This window comes from Microcebus murinus, chromosome 7 (assembly GCF_040939455.1).
Source record: "Microcebus murinus isolate Inina chromosome 7, M.murinus_Inina_mat1.0, whole genome shotgun sequence".
NCBI classification, from domain to species: domain Eukaryota; kingdom Metazoa; phylum Chordata; class Mammalia; order Primates; family Cheirogaleidae; genus Microcebus; species Microcebus murinus.
The window spans coordinates 42,959,956-42,974,166 of record NC_134110.1 but is presented as its reverse complement, the minus strand read 5'-3'; positions in this window follow the sequence as shown (position 1 = coordinate 42,974,166).

Genomic DNA, 14,211 nt, shown 5'->3' with positions numbered 1-14,211 from the left:
TGGTCTTCTTTAGCACCGTTTATAGAGTTACATCTTCTCTATAAGCGATCTCCCTGGTTCACTGCCCAATGCCAGCAGCCCAGAATACTCCTAATTTAGGATCATGTCCACAGGGCAATTCTGTTCAAGAAAACAATTTTAATAGCACAGTGCTGAGAACAGTGTCCTTAGCTGAATTCTTAATTATTTGGTATCCTTGCACAAAGCAAGATTGTTATCACCACTCAAAAAAACTGGTTGCAGACTTAAGCAATATGAATATATGTTTAGCATAGCAGATTGTGCCAGCCCACATAAATCTGTTTAGAGATCATGCTCACAGAGTAACTTGTTTTTATTAAAATAAACTCATTTATAAAAATTGTAAATATGACTGATTTTAACAGCTGTGTGGCTCCAGAAGTAAGTTTTTACCCATGGATTGGCACAATTAGAAGAGTCTAGATGTTTTTATGCATATATTTTGCAATTTTTCATGCACAGACTGGTATGACAAAACTTCAGTACTGTTAGAGATGAGAAGTTGTTCAGCAGGTTTTAAAAAGCACAGCACTTTTGCTATTCAGAGGTTCTTCCACCTTTGGAACAGTGAAAAAAATATTTGTAGGAAATGAAGAGCTTTGAAAAAAAAGTTCTAAGCACTGGTGTCATCTGAAGAGAAATAGGCTTCCAACGGCACTTTGTAGTAGTTCCCTTCTGTTATTATTTTTCCTTTTTCTGATTTTTGTGAAAAAGTCTTTTCAAAAACATGTTACCATGAAACAGAGCAGCCAAAAAGACATTAAACTAAAATACTTTAAACTTTGAACTATAGGTAGGTGAACTTAAGAATTTAGCCCTAGTGAAATTGCTCCCACAATTTTCTCTAACGGCTGCTTCAGAAGGTGAACAGAAATGTTCCTGCTAAAACTAGTTCAGGTTGAACAGATTTCCAAAGCCAATTTGGGGTCAAGTCATTTCCTATTCCTCTTAGTGCTTGCTCTGCTAAAATAATGATGTTATTGATAATGACAACAGTAAAAACAAGTTGATATGCTTGGTACTTATAAAATGCCCTCCCACGCTGCTTCTCCTCTCTTTCTATTAATATATCCAGCATAGGACCATATATAGGACTTCAGGACTGTAGGTGCCAAACCAGAAAAACAGCAAGGAAAAACTGATTTTCCAGTATTTATTCAAGGAGTAACACTTCAATACACTTTATCTTTTAATCACGGTGTCATCTGGGTTGGTTCATTCATTGGTGTGTAACTCTGTTTCCACCAAAAAGCTTAGTGTCTGTGTCAACCTCTGACTTTCAGAGGTTGCTGGTTTACCTTAATTTCTTAGAAAATAGTAGCCAGGATGATACTGCTGATGTCCTCCAGGGTCTTTCCAGCCTGAAAGTCTGATTGGTCCTCTGGAAAAAAAGACTTTTTACCTCTGGAAAAAAAGGGGACAGTTTATATTTTTTGACCTAAAATCTTAAGACACAACCCTAGGGGAACATCCATATAGAAAGTAGTACTTGGCCTAGTGTCATGGTGTGTGCCTGTATTCCCAGCTAGTCCCAGCTACTCAGGAGGCTGAGGCAGGAGCATCACTTGAGCCCAGGAGTTTGAGGTTGCAGTGAGCTATGATGACACCACTGCACTCTTGCCTGGGTGACAGAACAAAACCCTATCCAAAAAGAAAAACTTTAATTAAGGTAACAACCTACAAAAAGTTAATTGTTGCCGAGAAGAGATATTCATTCCTAAAACTGTCAGTGACATGGACATCAACATTGGAAAGGAAATTCCTTTTCAGTCATTAAGCATTTTCAAATCCATTGCAGACTTCCATTTTCCAGGAAACTCATGGCTCATTAAACTCTGGGCACTTTGGATATATATTAACCCATTTTACCCTTCTGGTGTCTCTGTGAAGTAGCAGGTATTATTTGCAATTAACATATGAGGAAGCTGAGGTTTGGCGAGATTAACCCACCCAAAATTAGTAATCTGGATTTTGAACCCCCCTAACCAGTCCTAAATCCTAAGAAAAATGCTACATACACTGCTTCTAAGAAGGAAGGCATTGCATTAGCCAAGTTATAATGTGCACAGGATTTGAGAGCATACATAGTCATTGAAGTCAGACAGTCACTGTTGAAGTCCCAGATCCTCTTGCCACTTGCTAACTGTATGAAGCAGTACACACCTACCAAATTTTAGCAGCTTAAAAGACTGAGCAGTTCTTTAGCTCAGAGTTCTGTGCATCATCTGGGTGGTTCTACTGATATGGGGGGTTCTGATCTGAACTAGGTTTGGCTGATGTCACCTGGACTTGCTCACATGTCTGTGGTCAGCAGGTGGGTTGTCTGGGGGCTGCCTGACCCGGGATAGCCGCTTTCATAAATCTTGGGGCTGGCTCATATAGAATGGCTTCAGTCGCATCTTCAGTGCTTGGCTGATCACAGTGGGGACTTGGCCAGGTGTCTCTCATCTTCCAGTAGAATAGCCTGCACTCATTCACACACAGCCACAGGGTTCCAAGAAAGCCAGAAGCAATCTTTGAGATCCTTTGAAGCCTAGGCTCAAAGTGGACACCCTGTCATTTCTGCCACATTCTACTGGCCAAAGCCAGTCATACAGCCAGCCCAGATTCCACCTCTTGACATGCATAGCTGCAAAATCATATTGCAAAGGATGAGATTTCAGGAAGAGCAAACAATTGTGGCCCTTTCTGTCATCAATTTACCACACTATGTGACTAAAGGCAAGTTTCTTAACCTGTCTATGTCTGTTCTCACTCATCTGTAAAATGAAGATAATGTTACAGTTGTGTTCTATCTCAAAGGGTTAATAGCTCATTCAAAGTGCCTGGTTTACCTTAATTTCTTAGAAAATAGTAGCCAGGATGATACTGCTGATGTCCTCCAGGGTCTTTCCAGCCTGAAAGTCTTATGAATTCACATGGAAGACAGACTAGGATCTTATGTAACCTCTCAGGGAAAGACTTTGGCTCTGATTTCCTCATTCTGGATTTCATGTCATTCCAGTTAACACTCTGCTCATTGTGAGGCATAGAAACCCACTCATGCTAGCGCTATTCGGGAAGCCAAAGCTACTGTCTGTCCTTGCATGTCCATTCCATCCTCTCCTCTCTTAACTCCTTTTAAGACTCCTCTAGAACATTGCCCAGCGAAGTGGCCTCAGCCAGGAGTGAATATGACTGTTTAGCTCTGCCCATTAGAGCTAAGTGGCCTGTTTCTCAGTGTCCCAATTCCAAAATCTAAAGAGAGAATCTGATTGGTCCAGCACATCTCTTCTTAAAAGGTCAGCATAATCTAATTTGCCATAGCAGGAGGGGAGGGCAGTCTTGGGGATAAAGGGCACCTTTATGTGGGCAGTGGAGGCTGTGAACCAGTGAAGACAATGGTTCACATCTCCTGGACACACATAGCCTTCTCTAACATTTAAAATTACCTTCCTGGCCAGGTGCGGTGGTTCACGCCTGTAATCCTAGCACTCTGGGAGGCCGAGGTGGGAGGATTGCTCAAGGTCAGGAGTTCGAGACCAGTCTGAGCAAGAGCGAGACCCTGTCCCTACCAAAAATAGAAAATATTAGCCGGGCATGGTAGTCCATGCCTGTAGTCCCAGCTACTCGGGAGGCTGAGCCAGTAGGATTGCTTGAGCCCAGGAGTTTGAGGTTGCTGTGAGCGAGGCTGATGCCACTGCGTTCTAGCCTGGGCAACAGAGTGAGACTCTGTCTCAAAAAAACAAACAAAAAAAAAACTATATTGCTTAGATATGCATATGGAGATGATAAAACTAAAAGAAAGCAAAGAATTATTACCATAAAAGTAAGGGTAGTGGTTCCTCCTGGGGGCGAGAAAGGCGGGCGGATTGCAAGAGGTCAGGAGTTTGAAACCAGCCTGAGTAAGAGCAAGACCCAGTCTCTACTATAAATAGAAAGAAATTAATTGGCCAACTAATATATATAGAAAAAAATAGCTGGGCATGGTGGCACACGCCTGTAGTCCCAGGTACTCGGGAGGCTGAGGCAGGAGGATCACTTGAGCCCAGGAGTTTGAGGTTGCTATGAGCTAGGCTCACGCCATTGCACTCACTCTAGCCTGGGCAACAAAGTGAGACTCTGTCTCAAAAAAAAGAGACCCACGGAGGATTACTTGAGGTCAGGAGTTTGAAGTTGCTGTGAGCTAGGAGGACACCACAACACTCTAGCCGGGGCAACAGAGTGAGACTCTGACCATAAATAAATAAATAAATAAATAAATAAATAAATAAATAAATAAATAAATAAATAAAATTACCTTCCCATCAAATCGTCAAAGTACTCAACTTCAAGGACCCTATGAAAATCTATCTTCTCTCTGACATTTCTAGATAAAGTGGAGGCAGGGTGGCTATTTCTCCCACCTACTCACCAAATTCCTACCTCATGCTTTAGCTGTAACACAGGTGTATGAGGTAGGGATGCCATAAAAAAGTACACAGCCTGAATGACTTAAAAGACAGAACTTTATTTTTCTCACAGTTCTGGAAGCTAACTGTCTGGGGGTGTTGGCATGGTTGGTTGGCTCCTTTTGAGAGCTATGAAGGAAGGATCTGTTCCAGGCCTCTGTCCTTGGCTTGCAGATGGCTGTCTTCTTGTGTCTTCACATTGTCTTCCCTCTGTATGTGGCTGTGTTTAAACCTCCCCCTCTTGTAAGGACACTAGTCAAATAGGATTCAGGTTCACCCTCGTGACCTCATTTTTAGCTAAGTATTTCAGCAAAGACTCTGTTTCCAAACATGGTCACAGTCTAAGGTAGGACTTTAGACTGGGGGCTAGGACTTTAGACTGGGGGCTAGGACTTTAACATATGAATTCCGGGGGGTACACAAATTCAGCCCATGGCAACAGGAAAATAGTCATGGCTGGAAACAATGCAAGTAGTATCTCAGTCTGTGCTTTCCTGGGCTTATCTACAGTTTTGCATATGGCAATGTCCCTGAGAGTATCTAGTAACCACCCATTGACTCTAGCTGTAATAAATAAGCCTTTTCTTAAAGTTCCAAGTCCTTGAAAAAGTGGTCATACTGGATACTTTTTGAAGCCTTTTTTTTTTTTTTTTTTTTTTTTTTGTGACAGGGTCTCACTCCATCACCCAGGCTAGAGTACAGTGGTGAACATCAGGGCTCAGGCAATCCTCCCTTCTCAGCTTACCAATTAGCTGGGACTATAGGTGTGTGTCACCATGCCAGGCTAATGTTTTTTATATTTTGTATAGATGGGCGTCTTACTATGTTGCCCAGGCTCATCTCAAACTCCTGAGTTCAAGCAGTCCTCTTGCCTCAGCCTCCCAAAGTGCTGGGTTATTGGTGTGACCCATTGCACCCAGCCCCTGAAGGTTTTTCATATTATCAAGACTTTATTTTAAATTATGTGTAATCAGATAGTATTTTGTTTATTTACACATTGCCTAAGGCAATGGTTTTCTGCTAAACAACAGAATTCTTGGTGCTTCAGAAAAATATCTATGCCCCAGCCTTACCCCCAAAGATTCTGATGTACTTGGTTTAGGGTGGGATATAGGCTTTTCTTTTTTAAGGCTTCTTATATGATGCTTAAATGCAGGCAATTTTGAGAACCACTGGCTTCAGGCAAAGAAGGGAAGCAACTGATTCTTACAAAGTATCTCTACCTGCCAGGCTCTGGGGCCAGCACTTTGCTCTATAATTTAATGTTATTTTCAAAACAATCCTATGATTATTAATACTATATCCTTCATTTTGTAGATTAAAAAACTGAGGCTCAAGAAGATTGATTTGCTCAAATTCTATAAAGTTGTGGAGGCAGAAGGTTAAATATTGGATAGCAGAAGCCTGGTAGGGCCAGAAGTTGGCTTGGATTTTTCTATTGTTTATAGAGGGAGTCAGCACAAAAGGACTCAGCAGTTTTGTTTCGTTTTGTTTCAAGACAGAGTCTTGCTCTGTCTCCCGGGCTAGAGTGCAGTGGTGTTATCGTAACTCACTGCAACCTATTTCTTGCATTCAGGTGATCCTCCTGCCTCAATTATCCTGCCTCAGCCTCGCAAGTAGCTGGCACTACAGGCACACCCCACATCTGGCTAATTTTTCTATATTTTGTAGAGATGGGGTCTTGCTCTTGCTCAGGCTGGTCTTGAACTTCTGGCCTCAGTGATCCTCCTGCCTCAGCCTCCCAAAGTGCTAGGCGTGAGCCACTGTGTGGTCAACACACCAGTTTTTGACCACCTTTTAAAACAGATCTCACAGTCTTTCATTCACACTAATGTTTCTGTCATAGGGTCAAGAACCATCATGTGAACATATTACCTCTATTTGTCAGAACAGACTGGGTAGTACTGCTGTAACAAACCCCAAATACCCAAGGCTTCACATATAATTTATTTCTCAGTCATCAAAGCTTCTTAGAGCTTCTAGTGACCCTCCAGGGCACCTCTCTTCTAAGTGGTGACTCAGAGATCCAGGTTGGTTTTTTTTTTGCTCATACACAGGAAGTGTGGGGGAGCAAATGGGCTTATTGATGAGCAATAAATGTTTCCTCCATGTTACCTTGCCCTAAGGCATCTTTTTTGGGAAAACATGTCCAAGAAGACTGAAACCCATGTTTGACTCCACTGACCCTCCTTCCCCGACACACCGCACAGTGAAGCTTACAGTCTGTCCCTCTGTGCCTAGTATGAGAATGAAAGTAAAGGCAAACCTAAATAAACTCTTCACTGAGGTATAATGCAATTTAGATGTTTAGAGATATGTCGAAATTTAGATTTAAATGCAATTTGACATATTTTACTGTATTATATATTCCTGGGGGGGGGCCAGGAACCATATCTCATTTTCAGTTTATATCACTCCTAATACTTTTGCACACAGTAGGCCTTTAATATATATAAAGTAGGTCTTTAATATATATAAAGTATATATGTCCATATATGCATATATTTATTGAACAAAACATAGTCCCTGCCCTCATGACTGTAATTAAAATACCCTAATAACTTTTATTAGTGTTGGGTCTTGTTTTATAATGTAGTTTAGCTACTTTAATCTTATTTTAACTATGAATGTTATAAATTGAAAATATAGATCAATTATCTTGGATTCTTTTTTTGTTTGTTTTTGTTTTTGAGACAGGGTCTCTGTCTGTCACCCAGGCTGGAGTGCAGTGGTGCCATTATAGCTTATAGCTCACTGCAGTCTCAAACTCCTGGGCTCAAGCGATCCTCATGCCTCAGCCTCCCAAGTAGGTAGGACTACAGGTGTGTGTCACCATACCCAGCTAAAATATTTAAAAATTTTTTAGAGACAGGGTCTCACTATGTTGCTTAGGCTGGTCTCAAACTCCTGGCCTAAAGTGATCTTCCTGCCTCACCCTCCCAAAGTGCTGGCATTACTGGGGTCAGCCAGACCAATTATCTTGGTCTTCTGAGTAACTTAATTTCTCAATTTGTAATCTACTCACACATTTCTTTCCCTTTTGTTTCATAGCTGGATGGGAGGTAGGCAGTTTGTAGCCAACGAAGAAATATAATACTATGCTTATATTATATTATGCATGTACCCAAAGGTTAAACACCTTTCTGATCTTACAGACTTTTTAATAACTTTATTGAAAAACCCCCAAATACAGCTGAAGGACAATATAAAATTATAAGAAAGACATAATTTTTCAGCTTAGAAACAAAAGCATTTTTTAAATCTTTTTCAGCCTTCCTTTAGATATTTCAGATTTTATAACTAAAAAAAGAATTTTGACATGAGCAATTTGTAGATTTTTACTAAATTTTTTACTACAAAGGAATATATTCACTGCAAAAACTTTAAAAAATAAAGATAAGAATCCATCCCTGTTTCTCCCTTCCTAACCACTATTAGCATTTTAGTGTATTTCCAGATTGGCTATTTTTAGATGAAAGAGAATGTTTAGTTATCTCTTCTCCTGCAAGGTTATTTGGTCTAAGAATATTAGGAAGCTGTCTTTTTGGATAGACATTTTCATCTAGCTAGTATTTTAGTGATTATATTTCATGAAACAGCTGTGGGGTGAAGGTTCAGAGGAGACCAGGAAATTTGTTTGAGTAATGGTGGTAATTTACATTTTCTCCCTAATGGAGTGGGGAAAGAGACTTAAGAAAAATTTAAGGAAGAAACAGAAAAGAGATATGAGTAGTGGTCCTAAATATAAAAGATGTAAACTGAGTGAAAAAAATAATTACAGAACATAAGATTGGGGGTAACTTATTTTTCTTCCTAAATAATTCAAGCAAAAGCTTGTGTCTTTTTTTAAGACCCTGATTTTCCTAAATATTCACCACAGTAAATAGCTATAATTACGATTCATCACACGTAATCAGTTTCCAAATTATTTCATGAATACATTATCTATTGCAATGAGTCCCCTTTTTTCCCCCCAAGTCAATCTTCAAGCCAGTTGAAGTTTCACAATGGTTCTTTAAACCAACACTTGTAGCTCACAATGTCTGCAAGTCCAGGGTACCCATGCCTGGCTCTTTTTGATCCGTTAAATCGTTCAGTTTCATATCTTTTGGACATTTAAATCATTTTGATTCGCCATGTGCTCTGAAGGTAGAAGTATTTCAGGAGCCCTCTCGCTGCATGTTAAGTGCTGTTCTCTGACTCCCAGCCAGAGCTCGATGTTGGCAGGGTTGTTTGCTCAAATGTAGTGATTTCATTTCCAACCTTTGCACACTAAAATTACATAGCCTAAACACGAAGCTCCCAGATTTTCTTTTTTCTCAAAAAGAAAAAACCCGTAATAAAAACATAATGTGACTACAATATAAAACAATCTTTAAAATGTGAAGAAATTTGAAAATAAAATTGGTATAGTGTTATAAAATATTGAGGAAAAATTAATGCTGATTTGTGAGGTTCAATAGCTGAGAAATCTTAAAAAAATGTAACAGTTACTGTTGGAGCATTTCCTTTTTTTTTTTTTTAACTTTTATTTTGTAAAGGGAGTGAATGTCTTAGGTTAGACTTCCCCTAAAGCAAACTTGAGTATAGGATATGAGAACAGTGGTTTATGTGGGAAAGGATGCCTACAAGTAAAAGTAAGGAAGTAGAGAAGTTAGAAAGGGAAAAGAAGGGGGCTAACAGGGTACAGTTACAAGCAGGTTACTGCTTTGGGACCTAGGGCTCAACCCCAGTGGAGATCCTAGAGATAAAGGGTAGAATACACCTCAGAGTCATCCCACCAAAGGGGCAAGGGAATAGGGGTGGGGGTATTATTCACCAACTTCCATCTGTTTCTAGCTAGCAACTAATCAGAGGGGGGCCAACTCCCTGTCACCCTAGTTTATGTCCAGCATGAATCATGAGAAAAACCTTCAGGTGGAGGGTTACAAATCCAAGAGGCTGCCATTGGAACATAGCAGAAAGTTGAGTAACTCCAGGGATATGAGCTGGGCACCTACAATGTCTGTTTAAAGGAGGTGGTTAAGAACATGGGCTTTGAATCAAGCAGACCTGTTTGAGTCCTGCTTCTGCCACTTATGTGTGACACTGAGTAAATGGCTTAATTGTTCTAAGCCTCAGTTTCTTTATTTGTAAAATAAAGAATATAATACTAGAATAATATAATACTAGAATATAATACTAGAACCTACCTACTGGGCCTTTTAGAGCCATTATAAGTGTTAAATTGACAGGGGAAACTGTCAGGTGCCAGATGTGGCCTTTCACCACCTCCCTGCCGCCCTGCATCCCCATGGGCCCGCACTGTGCCAGGCCGGTTGGAGGGCACGCTGCTGGGGCCGGCCACACGTGCTGACGTCAGCCGTGGGGGCCCTCCCTTGATGCTCAGCCACCTGCTCCCATCATCCAGCTGAGCTGCTCATGTGATCCTGATTGGGTACTTTTTGAATCCCACTGTTACCAATTGGATATTAAAGCTTATTGTTGATTGGATGTTAGAGTTTCTTGCAGATTGGATGTTAAAGCTTGTTGATTGGACGCTTTTTGAGTCCTACCAAAGGTATAAAAGCAGGAGGAGAAAAAGGAAGGGGGGGTCAGAAGATCAAAAGACAAGAGAGCTGTAACACTTGCTGTGCTGAGCCTGCTGGCTGAATAAAGGCTGTTCTCCTACTCTTCGTGTGCCACTCAGTTCTTTCCCCAGTCAAGAGCTGTAGCACTAGCTGTACACTTGCTGCAACAAAATGACATACTGTGTATAAACTGCATAAGGTGAGAGCTCACTATAAGTATCAAAGAACTGGCTCAAACGGACATGAGAGATTAAGTCAGTAAATTGTTGCTTGGTTAACCTTTCTGACAGACAACTCCTGGGTTGCCTTCCAGGCTCACGATTCCATATAATGTGGGTTTCCCATGGCAATGTCAGACTATTATGTGACACTGGCCTATGGCCAGAGCTAGGGTGAACACCAAGACCAATCCTTATTTGGAGGGTGGGGGTACTTTGAGATCTAGAATGGAGAATCATCATTGAGCCCCATGTCTTTGTCTTTGCTGAGTCACATTAATGGCAACTGTTTTAGGAACTCCTTCCTGCCAAGGGCTTGGAGCAGCCCTAGTTCTCTCTTCTTGACTTTCCGTTGTTCTGACCATCCATAAGGTAATTTACATCCTTTCAAAAATGCGCCTTTTTGCTAAAGTTAGTAACAGAGAATTTCTAACCAAAAAATCTTAACCAATAAAGCCCATCTGTTCTTAACCCAACAATTTAACTAACTGCTGGCTGCTCTCTTCTTTCATCACTATTTATATGTAAATATAGTATTTCCCAGTATATTGTACTCGTTCCCAGAGCTAGTAAAAAACAAAACCAAACCCCCACAACCTTCTAGTCCTTTCTGCAGTCATTTTGCTGATGATGTAAAGTTTAGAATACACAATTAGTAATTAAATGGCTTTCAATGCCCAATATGTAAACAATTCACTGTAAGCAAACCAAACTGAAAACTTGTTTTTTTCCTATCCTTGGAATGAGATGAATCTAAAAATATAATCTAAAAATATAATCAAGATGATCTTGTATCTTTTTAAAAATTAGATACTATTAGCTACTACATCCTGCTCTGCTTTTCTGAAGTATGGGCTTCCGTCTAATACCGTGTACCTCCCTTTCCTACAAAACTCATTTCTTCCTATTCTGCTCTCTTAATCTTCTTCTCTTCTCTATTTACCCAGCTGTTAAGTCAACTGATTTTTGTCAACTATGACCTTATTATGGTGGGTGCTGGATCTATCACCATAATACAAAACAGAACAAACTTAGTGCCTGACCTTCAAAAGCCTATGATTTCATTGTGAGACAGACATCAAATAGACAAAAATTTAAAAATACATGGTTAAAAATTATGAAATGTGTCATGTAAGAATAGTGGGGATTAAATGAGAGATTAAAATAGAAAATCTCATTTTGATTGAAGGGGTCAGGAAAACTACTCTAAGACAGTGACTTTTATGCTGAGAATGAAGGATAAGGAGTAGAGGCTGGATAGGTATAGGTGGAGGGAAGAGCATTCTAGACAAAAGAAACAGCATGTGAAAAAGCTCAGAGGAAGGTAAAAGAACTGAAAAAAGGCCAAGTGTGGCTGGCCCATTCCAGCATGAGCCAGGAGGAGTGGGGAAATGAGGCTGAGAGACAGGCAGGAGCCATAGAAAGATCTCCAATGAGAAGCAATGAAGGAAGGGCTGAAGCAAATGATGACACCATATCCCAGTTTCTTAAAAGAACATTCTGGCTACTGGGTGGAGAATGGATGGGAAGGGGGCAAGGATATAAGCAAAAAGACCAAGCAGGAAACTTCTGCAGTTGTCTAGTGATGACAGTGGGGTGAGAGAGTGAGGTGGAGGGATTAGAGAGAAAGGGAGAGAACCTAGAGCTATCGTGGAGGCAGAACACTCAGGACTTTGTGATGGATTGGAAGTCGAGGGAGAAGTTAGATTTGCATTTCTGATTTCAGCATTTATTTATTTATTTATTTGAGACAGAGTCCCACTCTGTTGCCTGGGCTAGAATGCCGTGGCGTCAGCCCAGCTCACAGCAACCTCAAACTTCTGGGCTCAAGTGATCCTCCTGCCTCAGCCTCCCGAGTAGCTGGGACTACAGGCATGCGCCACCATGCCCGGCTAATTTTTTCTATATATTTTTAGCTGGCCAATTAATTTCTTTCTATTTTTAGTAGAGACAGGGTCTCGCTCTTGCTCAGGCTGGTTTCAAACTCCTGACCTTGAGTGATCCTCCCACCTCGGACTCCCAGAGTGCTAGGATTACAGGCATGAGCCACCGTGCCTGGCCTGATTTCAGCATTTATATGGATAGTGGTGACATTTATTGACACAAGGAACTTTGAAGGAGCATCAGGTTTCAGGGGAGGATCAAAATATGTGGGTCTGTAGTTCAGAAAAGTGACATGGCCTGGAGATACAAATTCGGGAGCAGTTGAAGCATTAAGTATCCCTTGTATGTGATGAATTGCCTCTCTTGCTAATTTCAAGATTCTGTCTTTTGAAAGTTTGACTATAATGTCTGTCTTGGTGTGGATCTCTTTGAGTTAATCTGACTTGGAGATCACTGAGTTTCTTGAATGTTTATATTCATGTCTTTCATCAAATTTGGGAAGTTTTCAGCCATTATGTCTTCAAACATTCTGTCTGCTCCTTTCTTTGTTCTCCTTGTGGAACTCCCACAATGGGTATGTTAGTCTGCTTGATGATGCTCCACAGGTCCCTTAAACTCTGTTCACTTTTCTTCAGTCTTTCTTTTCTTCTGTTCCTCAACTTGATAATTCCCATTGTCCTACTATCAAGTTTGCTGATTCTTTCTTCTGCCTGTAAAAATCTGCTTTGAATCCCTCTAGTGAATTTTTCATTTCAGTTATTATACTTTTCAGCTCCTGAATTTCTTTCAGGTTTCTTTGTAGGTTTTCTGTCTTTTTATTGTTAATAGTACATATTTCTGATGTTAAGGACATACATTTTTCACATGGACAAAGAATAAAAGTGGATGCAGACAAGTATAAGGGGTAAAATATGCAGATATTTTGTTCATCCTACCTTTTCTTTTATTTCAAAATATTAAGGGGGTACAAATGTTTTAAGTTACATGGATCACTTTTGTAATGCTTGAGTCCTGGCTAAAGGTATACCCATCACCTAAATAGTGTTCATAGTACCGATTAGGTAGGTTTTTTGCCCCTCCCCTCTAGTTGATTTCCACTGAGTTTTATTTCCTCTATGCACATGTGCTCATCCATTAGTTCTAATTTAATAGTGCATACAAGTGGTGTTCACTTTTATATTCTTGACACACTTCACTTAGGAGAATGGTCTCCAATTCATCTTTTTTATGACTGAGTAGTACTCCATGCTGTATATGTACCACATTTTGGTAATATACTCATGAACCAACAGGCACTGCGTTGATTCCATGTCTTTGCAATTGTCAATTTTGCTGCAATAAACATTTGAATGCAGGTGCCCTTTTGGTGAAAACTCTTTTTTCCCTTTGGGTAAATATTCAATTCACTCTGCTTTCTGCTCTGGAAAGCTGACCATATAGATTACAGCAATGGACTTCCAAACTTTTTGGTTTTTGATTGGGTTCGGGTAATTAGAAACCCTAGCAAGAGTTTGAAGGAAAGAGAGAGAAATCAGGGCATTTATTCTCCTGGTTTCCTCCATGTGGTGCTGCCTGGGGCTGACAGGATCCCTTGATTGAAGATCACTGCTTTTCTCAAGGCAGCAGACTACACAAAACTTCCTTTAGACTTTAGCAACCACTCCAACTCCTCATCCATTATAGCCTAGAGATGATAACTAACCCCAAGCTACTATTTATCATTCCCCTACACCTATAATCCTTCCTTGAATTATCCTAATTTCAATATGCTGTTTCCTAATACCCAAGTGGAACTCATGCACATGTACAATGGATGGAAGGTGCAAGAATGTTCTTAAAGCACTGTTTACAATCATCAAAAGCACTGTTTACAGTAATCTTTAGAGTGGAAACACTCTAAATGCCCGATAGAATGTTAATAAATTGTAGTTTACTCACAAAATTACACAGCAGCAAAAAGGAATTATCCACAATATGCAATACTATGGAAAAATTCTAGCAAAATGACATTAAGGAAAAAAGGAAGCTTAAGAAGATATCATACATACAGTAGCATGATACCCTTTCTATAAGGTAAAAATCTAATAT